This window comes from Ranitomeya variabilis, chromosome 6 (genome assembly GCF_051348905.1).
Source record: "Ranitomeya variabilis isolate aRanVar5 chromosome 6, aRanVar5.hap1, whole genome shotgun sequence".
Classification (NCBI taxonomy): domain Eukaryota; kingdom Metazoa; phylum Chordata; class Amphibia; order Anura; family Dendrobatidae; genus Ranitomeya; species Ranitomeya variabilis.
Window position 1 is genome coordinate 73693839 of NC_135237.1, and position 12088 is coordinate 73705926.

General features: G+C 42.1%; 1 protein-coding gene across 6 annotated transcripts in view; it reads left to right on the forward strand.

The window, feature by feature from the left end:
- PRKAG2 (protein kinase AMP-activated non-catalytic subunit gamma 2) overlaps positions 1-12088 on the forward strand; it is a 329489-nt gene that overhangs the window by 228372 nt on the left and 89029 nt on the right. The gene's annotated exons all lie outside the window — the stretch shown is intronic.

The following is a 12088-nucleotide window of genomic DNA, read 5'->3' on the forward strand; positions in this document are numbered from 1 at the left end:
CCTGTACATCAAATGTGTCCAGAAATGTCTATGGATTTAACATGTAAAAGAATGTTTTTTGGATATTTTTACCCATTGCAACTCCCAAACTTATAGTAGATGCAGTGAACATAGCCTAATGTGTTTGTTTTGTGCACCGCAGCAATTTTTCCACGAAAAGTAACAAAGAAAAAAAATACTTCTCGTTGCTTAGATTCTAGGCAGGGATTGCAGCGTTTGCAAGCTCTTTTCTATTAGGTTTATAATCACCAAAGTGATCGCTAGATCAGGCAGCTTTAGTGCTCCGATACCTGTAAATCTCCGCTGCTGCAGAGGCAATCCCGCCTCTGCTTGCAGCATTGAAGAAGGAACAGATCAGGGTTGCAGCGTGATCATGCTGCTGGTCCGACTGTCCATCACTCGGGATGCACCGCCTCTGCAGCAAACAGAAAGGCAGGAGGCAGAGAGGGGTGCACTCCTGAAATAAGAAAATCAGAGAATCCCTAAATTCTCTCTCTAAATTCACAGCAAATCTATGAAGGATTGTTTCCTGATTCTTCAATACACTGTCATATATAAAAAAGGCAGATAGCGGGATACTAAAATCACTGAGATTATCCAATGAGAACATGCCCCGAGATCTCACTGTCTGCTCATCCTGCCAGGTGAAAAGGAAACCGAGATGATAATTAAAGACAATTCCCGCTGTTTCACAAGAATCTTACCAATTGGCAAAATGCCCTTGTCCCAACTGCTAAAACCATCAGGGATTTGGCATTATTTTCCTGCAATCTTGTGCTACAGGATTTGTCTGTTTTTTTTTTCATATGAACTTTTGTATAAACAATTTGTGCCAAACAAACCAAGAATTTGGACTAATATTGAGTTGGAAGGCAATTATGCCAAGCTGATGTGCCAGCTTTCTCAGGCTTCTACGCATAACTTCATGTGTGATACTATTACTGCCACCGGACAGTGATGGAAAATGCTTGGCACAGAAGGTGTTAACAACTTATAATGATGAGGAGTTTAAATGACTTTTCAGATTTGGACCATGTTAAAGATCATGATCTAAAAGAACAAACACAGTTGTGTTCCGTCAGCCAAAACTTCTGATTTCAATTCACGTGGGGAGACAGGTAAAAGAAAATGAATAGGAAAGTACTGGAAATGGCTCAGACTTCTGCGTGATACAGGGACCTTACTAGTCATGTATTTCTAAATTTAATCAGCAAATATTCAACACTAGATGGAGGCCCGATGCTATCGCATCTTGAGGGCGGTAATGTCACGATGGGGCAGGCATGCGGCACTGTTGTTGCCTAATGGCATCCTGTGATAATGTAATGACTTCCATCAGGGGACTCATGTGCTTGACTCCTACGCTTATATGCATTTTGTCGAAGTGATGCTGTTGCTCTTCAAGAGCAATTCACGCAGGCACAGTGAATCAGACCGCCGCCATCTTTGTGCAGACAGGTAGCGGCGGTCACATTAAAACTGCACATGCGCTCCTCCTGTACAAAGATGGCGGCAGTCAGTGAATCCGCGTGTTCGTGACGGTGTTCCGCTGGTGGTACCACGCAAGAGGCCGCGTGAGTGTCTGAGTGTGAATGTGTGTGTGAGTGTCTGAGTGACTGTGTGTGAGTGTATGAATGTGAGTGAGTGTGAATGTAAGTGACTGAGTGTGTGTGTGAGTGTATGAATGTGAGTGTGAGTGAGTGTGAGAGTGAATGTGAGTGTGTGTGTGTGTGTGTGTTGCGTACGGCATAAAGAGTGTGTGTGTGTGTGTGTGTGTGTGTGTGTGTGTGTGTGTGTGTGGTTCGATGGTGTTCCGCTGGTGGTACCGCGCAATAGGTTGGTACCAGTAGCAGTTTCCATATTGAAACACCCATCACTTGGGTGTCCCAATATGGTGGTTGGTGAACTTCCTCTGCTTGGAATTCTGGGATACGGTGACATCTGGACAGAACAGGAAATGAAAACATTACAAGGCAGTTATATAAATAGATTAATTCATCTTCAATTATTCAGCATAAATAAAGCAGAGGAGAGAGTGGAAACATAAAGAGTCTTCCAGTCTAGGGGAGCCATCAAATCGGAGCACTGTGCCGGCAGACTCGCTTATTTCTGTATAATGCTCCCTCTCCTCTGTGTTGGAGCTCCAGGGAAGTCTATGACTTGCTGTCATATTCTTACAGAGGTTACAGTTGATTGCTGGGATTCTGGACTCTTAATCATTAAAGAGGTTGGCCACTATTTAATTGATGGCCTATCTATAAGATAGGCCATAATCAATATCTAATTGGTGGGGTCAGAGCGTGATACCTAGCACCCCCGCAGATCAGCTGCTAGCGGCACTGTCAGCTGCTGGAAATTCTTGGATACTACTGGAACACAGCAGCTCGGTCATTTCTATAGTGGACTCGACTGGGTACTGCAAATCCATCCCCTAATCAAGTCCGTGTGCTGCAAATCCACCCCCTATTCAAGGCCATGTGCTGCTAATCTACCCCTATTAAAGGCTGTGTGTTGCTAATCTACCCCCTATTAATAGGGGGTGGATTTATAGTACTCGGCCAAGGCTACTATAGTTTTGACAAAACTGCTATTTTCCAGTAGCATTGAAGAGTTTCCCTCTGCCGCCGGTAACAGCTGATCTGCGGGGGTGCCAGATGTAGCGCACCCACCATTCAGATATTGATGGCCTACCCTAAGAATAGGCGATCAATGAAAACATAGTGGCCAAGTACTTCAAGACAAATTATATTAGCTCGTAATTTTGGACCCATCTAATAAAAAAGGATTTTCCAACGTGGACAACCCCATCAAATTTACATCCATTCTTTACAAGGTCAGACAATTGAATTCAATAGGATCTGTGTAATGATTGATTTTCCATGGTGACACTGCAAGGATATTGAGCGCTGCTGTTCCTCATAGACTAGAGCTGATTCCATAGACCCTCGGGGAAGCACACTGATTTATTATTGGCTTTAATGAATGCTGCATAAGAGCCTTTGCAGTACGCTCCTGCAGGCAGGCAGACTTTCATTTAAATCGTTGTCCGGGCAAATTAAAGCTTTGCTCAGGGGACTGGATATGTTACAAATATAAACTTCGTTATGATCATCTACTAGAACCCAACTGGATCTTGCGCAGGCGTCTCCTTGATGTCGGCAGAGAGAGGAAGCTGTGATGTCACCATTACATCAGCTGCTGGACCGCTGCAGCCTGTGATTGGTAGCAGCAGTCAGGTGTATTTGAGAAGCACGCAATCAAATATTTTATGATGACGCACTTTTCAAAGTCCCCTGTCTGCCGCAGCCTTATTATCTGGCCTTAATAGGATAGCAAAATACATTCGTTTCTCAGTTCACATGTTGTTGATCAAATCTGAGTCAGTGGACTGGAGTTACATAAAAAAAAAATGTAACTATCCTTCAAAACCTTTATTTTCATCCCTTAATTATCTATTTCTCAGTGTCTTATTTTATTAAGATTAATACCTTGAAGTCCATGAGAATGAAGTGTAGTTAAGACGTAACACTTTAATCTAATCAAGGTTAAAAATATCATTTCAAGTGCAAGCTTCCTTATGAAATAATAACTATACTGTTTTAATTGGATATTTTCCCCTCCATAATAGATGGGACACACGGTATACGTATTGTAGATCCTTATAGACATGTGGTTCGGTGCAGTCTGATTAATAGTATGTCCGGCAGTAAAGCAAAAACAACTACAGCTTTCTGACGGATTGATTTTAACCTGATCAGTGTTGCCCATGTTTATAATATACCCATCCACCAATCCATCCAAAAGCTCCCAAGTCATATTATATACATCGATCTGGTCCTGAAAATCATGGGGCCTAGTCCCCGATCTAATGGCTTCCTATTAAAGATAAAGGTGGTAAAAACTTCTGCCTATTGCCCTTTCACTTGGTACTGTACAGTATAGAGCCCATCAAAAGTTCACCGTTCCCATTACAAAAGGGAATTAGGCCAACCTGAGTTTCCTTGGGCACCATTACAATGGTAAAGGCTGTTTCTGTGATGCTGTCCATACCCATTGATGAGTGGGCACAACTTCACTCCGTCAGGCTGTTAATTAAACACATTCTCTTCCCATCTACTAGTTATCTAAACCAATCACCCCCCTGAAGAAGGCAGGCGCCGAAACGCGCGTCGGGGCAGGGCGCATCCCGGGGACTCTGGATTTACAGGCATAAGGTAACCTATTGGGTGGCTTCTAAATGTAATTATTTAACTGCACTTTAAGCTATGGATGCATACATATGCTTGGTGATTAGCAACCTCATTTTAGCCCCCTTATACGATTGACTTAGTGCATACCAGTTTAACTCCTAAAATGCCTGTTTACATTCTTATTTTTCTCTTGATTGGACTTTATTGTGTTTTCACTTCTGTGGCATAATGACGCTATGATTAGATTTTCCTGATGATATAATCACATCATGATATAATATTTTAGCCACATTGCATTGATCTGTATTGAGTTTCAAATAATCATTGTCCCCTACGTTGCCCCCTCTTTCTTTGGTATTTTCCCACCCCTCCTTATGGTTTATGTATCCTTGAATAAACATCTCTCTTTATTTAAATGTTGGATATTTGTTCGGGCTCTGTTTCGTTGTTAATTATCTAAGCCAATCAGCAGAGCCAACATGGATCAAATTAGGAAAATTCTATGGAGGTATAGAATAAAGTGGTACTGCTCACCTAGTGTGGTTAGGTGAGACACAACACTAATAGAGTTTCAAATTAGAGGGTTTCCAGCTGCTGGAGCTCCACGTGTTGGAAGATCTAAGGTGGTATTCAGATAATCAGAGATGTGGGTAACCTGTGCAGCTGGTAGTGACTTCTCAAATAATTCCAATTTTCAATCTAGAGGTACCAGTGAAGTTTATTCTCAACCTCTTTCGAAGGTCTCAAACTTCTTCAGGAGAACCAAAAACAATCCAAAGAACCAATTTCTGTGGGCCTCCTGAAAAAGATGTTTGAGAGCTTTGAAACGCGTTGTGAATAAACCACACTGGAACCTCTGGATAACATATTGGAATTATTTGTGGACGCACCATGAGCAGCACAGGTTACCTACATCTCCCATTACCTGAGGATAGATCAAATGGGACACTTCTTTGCGAGGCCAAGTTCTAAGTAACGAAATGGCACCTGTTTATAAAGAGTCTGAGGCAGGTATTACTACTCCATGATTGGTACTTTTAGAGGGAAAGAAGGTTTAATGGACCCAAATATTTTCAACAGTTTAGTAGTGCAGAGTCCAATGGAACTCGGTTTTGATGTGGGCATGTGCTGTCATTCATGGGGTACAAGTGTTCCCAAATTATTGTGCCATTATAATTTAAGACATTTTCTTGACCTGCAGACTGAATATTTGCAATTTGTGGATTACAGCGTAAATCACAGATCTGTCACTCCGCATCTACAAACTGTAATTATACCTCTTCACACTCTGAATCTCTTCTTGAATACTTTGCCTTCGATGATTGTTTTGCTTTATGAAATCTCTCTGAAGCTGTCGAAAAGGAGCTTCAGTGCTAATTGAGAGCTTTGTGCGAGCGCTTAGCCTATACGCCCATGTTTATGAACTCCAGCCAATTTACATTTCCTGTATTTCCGTAAAACAGCCGGTGGAGGTGAACATTTTTTATGGCATTTTCTTTGTCCCCAAGACATTGAAATAAAAGACATTAAACATGAGGCTGCTGAGCATGAAGTGCTCTGCTAAGGGTCTAAATGGCAGGTGCTGGGAGCGGAGTAAATATAGAAATGGAGCTGTAAGCACAGTTTCTCACAGTATCCAGATCCATCCAGCAGGAGTGGAAAGCATTAAATGATCTACGTACGTCTTGTGGTATGACACTTGACTAGTATAAAACTTCACTTACAGACTCTTAACGTGAACCTGGTTCCTTAGCAGTTGTTTATGGGCTGGAGGCTTATTGCTATACGTCTACGGCTGCATGGCGACGTGTCATGTGACAGCGAGTCTTAGAAAAGTCACATGACCACAAACATTTGTGCAACTTAACTGTGACTTGCAATCGCACCAGTATTAAAGATCTGCAATTTGCCCATTAAAATAATCCCAAAAACAACAAAATTGCAGAAAGGTTGCATGAAGTTGCATTTGAAATAGACCTGTTCAAGCACCCGAGTGTGGGCATGGAAGTGCCAAAAGATTGCTTTTTTTATTTTTGTTATTTTAGTCCTTCAACTTTTTGAATAAGTAGTGGCAAATCAGCATGGAAATACAAAATACACAAGTTAATCGTGGATTTGCAGCTGCAGATTTCTAATGATTTGCCACAGAAAATCTGACATGTGTATTTATCCAAAAAATTAAACCTTCTGGTTAAAATACTGCAAAAATAGAAATGCTGTAAGAAGCGATCAAAATTTCATATCTGTCCCAAAATGATATCAATAAAAACATGGTGTCGCCCTGCACAAATATCAGTTCCATCGACTGAAAAACGAAAACATTACAGCTCTCAGAAAATAGTGACACAGTAAAAAAAATATATATATATTTTTAAATAACTGATTCTTTTTCACCAGTAAACAATGTTATAAAAACAATTCCCCAAAAACTATTTCAGATTAGAATTATGTTTTTTTCTTTTTGCAATTTCACTTAACTTGCTTTTTCCCCCCATTTTTCAGTACATTATATGTATGATAAAATAAATGGTGTCGCTCAAAAGTACAACTCGTCTAGCAAAAAAAAAACAAGCCCTCATATGGCTATTTGGACAGAAAACTAGAAAAGTTATATCTCTTGGAAGAAGGGGGGGAAAAAACAAAAACGAAAAAAAAACACTGAAATTGTCCATGTCAGGAAGGAGTTGAGGAGTGCTGTAACTTTCCAAGGGGCATTGGGCTATCTCTAGTAATAGGCCCTAAGGCACAGCTCCAGTGATCACTTCTCTCGTGGTCTGTAAATACAATTTAAAGGGGCTGTCCTACTAGTCTTATAAATGTCCGGCCCTGATAAAATAATAAATCCTATACTCCCCTCCCGTGCCGGCTCCATTCCAGCGGTGTCGGCACTCTCGGTCCTGGAGCTGTGATGTGGTGGAATGACATGGGATTGCCATTACCCCCAATCAGTGCTGGCATCACCGTCTCCACCTTCAGACAAACTGAACATGAAGAGGAAGTCCATGCTGCAGCTGATCTCTCACTTCCTCTTCATGTTTAGTTTGTCCGAAGGTGGAGACAGTGACGCCGGCGCTTATTGGGCAATGGGCATCACGTGTCATTCCACCACATCACAGCCCCGGGGAGAGCGAGTGTCAACACCTCGGGAAGAGCTCCGGCATGGGAGGAGAGTACAGGTATTATTATTTTATCAGGATATAACATTTAGTTTAAAGGAACCTGTCAGCAGATTTTGCCGCTATAAGAAGCGGCCACTGCCTTTCAGAGCTTATCTACAGCATTCTTCGAAGTGGGGAGTGACAGATTGTTATGGAATATCTGATTTACCGTATTACTCTTATATACTTACCATATCACGCTTAATGAAGAACTGACGGGATCCTCCAGGTTGGATAAATCAATATGAAACATAAGATGTCAGTATGGGTGAGAGCTGGGGATGTAATGTGCTTTTATATATCTATTTTTGAACATCTGATAAGCACAATCCGGATCGGAAATGGGAATTGGCACTTGGTGCTAATTCATCACCCAGTTTGTATATCAAAAGACATGGCGAGATGTTCCATCCCGTGTCTGGTCTGACTGTGGCGGACATGGGGAAAGCTTGCATTTCACGCAATCTATCCGGATGTAATACTGTATATTTTGGAAGGCAGTGCCTGCGCTGTAAATTGGAGCGGAGGCCGCGGTATAGTCACCCGGAAGCGGAAGTGGGATCCCTGACACACGATTGACTGTAGTATCTCTGCGTCTCATCATCTGACAGGGGTTCGGCGTGGTTTGGTGTGTGTTCCAGATTGGGCGTGCGCCCTAGGTGCAAGGGGCAGTCACCTCGCGGCATCCGGTCGGCTGAGCATTGGTGAGCATCTATATTACGGTGAGTGTGAGGGATATATAAGGATTGTATCGGTCGCCATTTTGGATATTACACCATATCGGGACACATGATATCGAGATATTGGGCCTCCTGATGAGCCTAGTGAGGCGAAACGCATTGAGGCGCTAATATGTTTATGGCAAGTGGTCGGTGAAGATCAATGAGAATAAGATGAGTATTGACGTTTTCAGTATCTGATATGCTATTAAGCATTCTTTGCATCGGTCTATCTGATTTTGCTGCATCTTTTTGTGTCAATACTCTAATCATTGTGATAGTGTGTGCACTATATGAGTTGTTGGTGTGGTGGTCCTGATCCCCCATCAATACCAATAGTTTGGTCTGAGATAGGCCTATTCATCATTGGCATCATTCACCATTATACCACTGGTTGCCTTATGTGTTCGGCTATTGCTTTTAAAAACGTTGGGTGTTTAGATTCTCCTTAGCATAGGTTTATCTATGTCTATTGGTAGGGGCCCCTCTAGAATTTGGGTAGAGGGTTTCCCTAGTGGCTGCAGGGTGCACCAGGGCCCCTAGGGTCAGTCATCGTGGAGCGGGGGCGCCAGTACGCTTCCCCCCTAGGGTGCCAACCTCCGCAGCCAGGTAGGTGTGAGCTTAGGTGATACACCTAGGGACTTAGTGTACCCCAACAGCTTTTAATTGGTGTGTTTTTTAGCACTTTTTTGTTGTTTATTTGGTCACTTTTTGGTGTGGACAGCATTCTGGTCCTTTTATCAATAAAATATTGTTTGTATAGGGAATCTGAATGATATTAATTTGAAACCCCTAGACATATTTCTTTGAAATTGCTTAATATGTGTGTTTTCACCAATAAATAACATGTAAGGGGCTATTCTCTAAAGGTCATCAGTGACCTTCAAGGGTGTATTTGAATATAGTTAGAAGGTTTCGGCGAGTCCTACAAAACTGGCAGCTCCTCAAGATGCACATTGCTACAGTTACTGTATAATGCTGAGGAATTTCCACTATAAAGAACATCTCAGATAAAGGGATAAGCCAGTTATTCTGAATGTGTTCCTGGCTGAATGAAGATTAGGACGTGTCTCAGACCCTACTTACGAATGCACCAGCCAGGGGCCGCCTTATTTTCTGTTTAACTGGCAAGAAATTGCTTTGCTAAATGCAAAAGAATAATTTCAAGGGTTATTAACATCGCAAAGTTATTCATTATTAGTGCGCACTGTATGTCCTTTGTGCTCGAGGTAACAAAACAATAAGGGAAAAAGCAGAATTACATCGAAGGATAACGAGAAGGTTTGTACAAGATTTAATGCTCGGTTTGTTAGCTGCTCCAACATTAGCCTCTCTGTATGGGGCAGGTTTAATAAAGGGGCTAATAACTAATAGGAAAGGTGCAGCTGAACAGAAATGTGAATCTAAGTCAATATTGTGGAAATCAGTCTGCAAATAGGTCAAAAGCAGCGCTCCCCGTCTATCTACAATATGTCCCACAATGATCACAATCTATATAGCGCAACATACTCCTCAGCGCTTTACAATTAAGGCTAGTTTCACACTAGTGTTTGGCAGGGCTGCAAAGGGTTGCGGACTTGTGAACACGCCGCATGCAGCCGTAGGCGGAGCTGAATGAAGAGGCGCGGCAGTGGGCGGGGCTTCACAGAGGAAGTCCGCATCACTCCGCAGCCCGGCTAAACACTAGTGTGAAACTAGCCTTAGAGAGTACATGTGCTGTCAAAATCAGACATTGTAGAGTAGCAAATTGATAAAATTTGGAACAAACAATAGTTATGCTATAAAATAAGCATTACTTTCCTGATGAAGCCCCTAAGGCTGCAGCACCGCGGCACTGCTGCTTCCACCCAACTTTGTTTACAGGGCGACAGCGGCTGTGTTCCATCTACAACACATGACTGCTGCAGCCAATCACTGGGGATTAGCGGTGATGCCAGCACTAATTCCAAGAGTGCTGAAGCCATTGTCACTGGTTGTAGATGGAACGTCACTGCTGCAGCCATGTGAAAAAGACCATTGGTGGAGGGGGGGACAGCAGCGGTTGGGACTTCAGCTGGTAAGTCAAGCTTCTTCTGTTATATTTAAAGAGGGTGTCCACTGCTGGTCAACCCCTTATGAATAGATCGACTGAACAGCTTCAAATTAAAAAAATGCAAACTTATCTTATGTGCAGACAACGTTCCTGTGATGTCGGTGCCAAAGTCGGTCATGCAGACACACAGGGTGTCCGAGAGGTAAGGGGTCACTGCCACCTCCATAGCAGGTGAAAGTCTTAACTATGAAGAACTACTGAGTGCAAGCTTGTGCACTTTCCTTTGTGTACTTGCCAGTAATGTACAACAATTTGGTCTATTCGATTACTTTGGTATGATTTGACTTTACAATGTCCTTTCATGCGCCATTAGTCAATCCTATATCGAAAGTATTTCCTCATCAGAGAACCAAAGATCTGCTGAGATGTTTATTTCTGGCTGCCCAGAAGCCTGCTCCTCGCTGTAGCTTCTTGGGCAGCGGTTGTGTTGTCCTGGCCTCTCCGGGAAGCGGTGCATTACATGACTATCTGTATACTGTAGCCCTGTATGCATGTAGAGGGTGTCCTCATAATACCTATAGTCCACTGTGGAGGCCTCCTGCATGTTTCTCATGTGAAGTCATGCTGTAATATTATGCTTCTGTCCTAATTTTAGAAGACGTGTTTGCCTTGAGGGTAAGTATATGAAAGGTGATCTTACAAATCTCATAAGGTTCAGGCCCATGGTTAGGGTTCCTGGTAATAAAGACTTACCATTGAAGTAAGTTTTTTTTATAACAGTTTCCAAATAGGCTAAAAAAACAGTTATGCAGCTTTCAGTAGACCTGTGACTGTGCGGAGCCGGGAGGCCACAGTTATTTATCTGCCAACTATGTACTGTGCTAATTTTCTGTTGGTCTGCAGTTCGAGGCTCATTGACCACTGCGGCAAGAAGTTTATAAATCTTACAACTTTTTTTTCTGAATTCAAGAAGATTTTCCACTAAAATTATATTATAAAATTAATTTAAAAAAAAGAATATTTACAAAATGTTATATTTCTAAGGTGGATGGAAGAAAATAAGGTTCTACTTTTGGGCAGTATTGTTTTGTTGTTGTTAAGAACCTTTTAGTACTCCGTGTCTGTTTTAGTAAATAATTGTATTAACTATGGAATCGTAACTCTGGATCAATGATCCTTATAGCTGTACAGTGTGCCGATCCTCTGTCATTCTTTTACATTCATGAATAAATTGACAACTAGGAGTTGCGAGTTGGGGGCGTGTCCTTGCATACTGTTACACAGTGCAATCAGTGTTAACTGTGCAGGACACACCCCATTGACAAAGTAAACGGTAACATCCAGTTTTCAAATTATTCCTAAACTTCTAGAAGGAATGATAGATAAACTGTACAATGCTGAGTTATAACAAAAGACGCTCTAGACTTTAGAACAGATATGTATATAAACTTTAAACATTAGTGTCAGGTCCTCTTTCAGAGGAGAAATCGGCCCAATATTAGAGAAGATGGAGGGAGGTCTACATTATGACACAGATCCCCCACAGGAAGAAGCTAATGTAAAACGTGCACCGGGGCGCCATCCTGATAACCAGGTCACTTATACCCATATTTGAGCATCAATCTGTTACCCCTTACTCTTTACTTGGCATGTATCACTGCTGTAATTAACAATATCTCTGCACTTTATTAGTCTTTATCCCCTGGTGTCATGGAAATCACTTTAGGCATGTAGATAATTGTAGAAGTTTCCACAATCAGTGATGGTTTGGGGAGCCATGTCATCTGCTGGTGTAGGTCCACTGTGTTTTATCAAGACCAAAGTCAGAGCAGCCGTGTACCAGGAAATTTTTGAACACTTCATGCTTCCCTCTGCCGACAAGATTTTTGGAGATGGAAATTTAATTCTCCAGCAGGACCTGGCACCTGTCCACACTGCTAAAAGTAACAATACCTGGTTTACAAACAACAGTCTCATTGTGCTTGATTG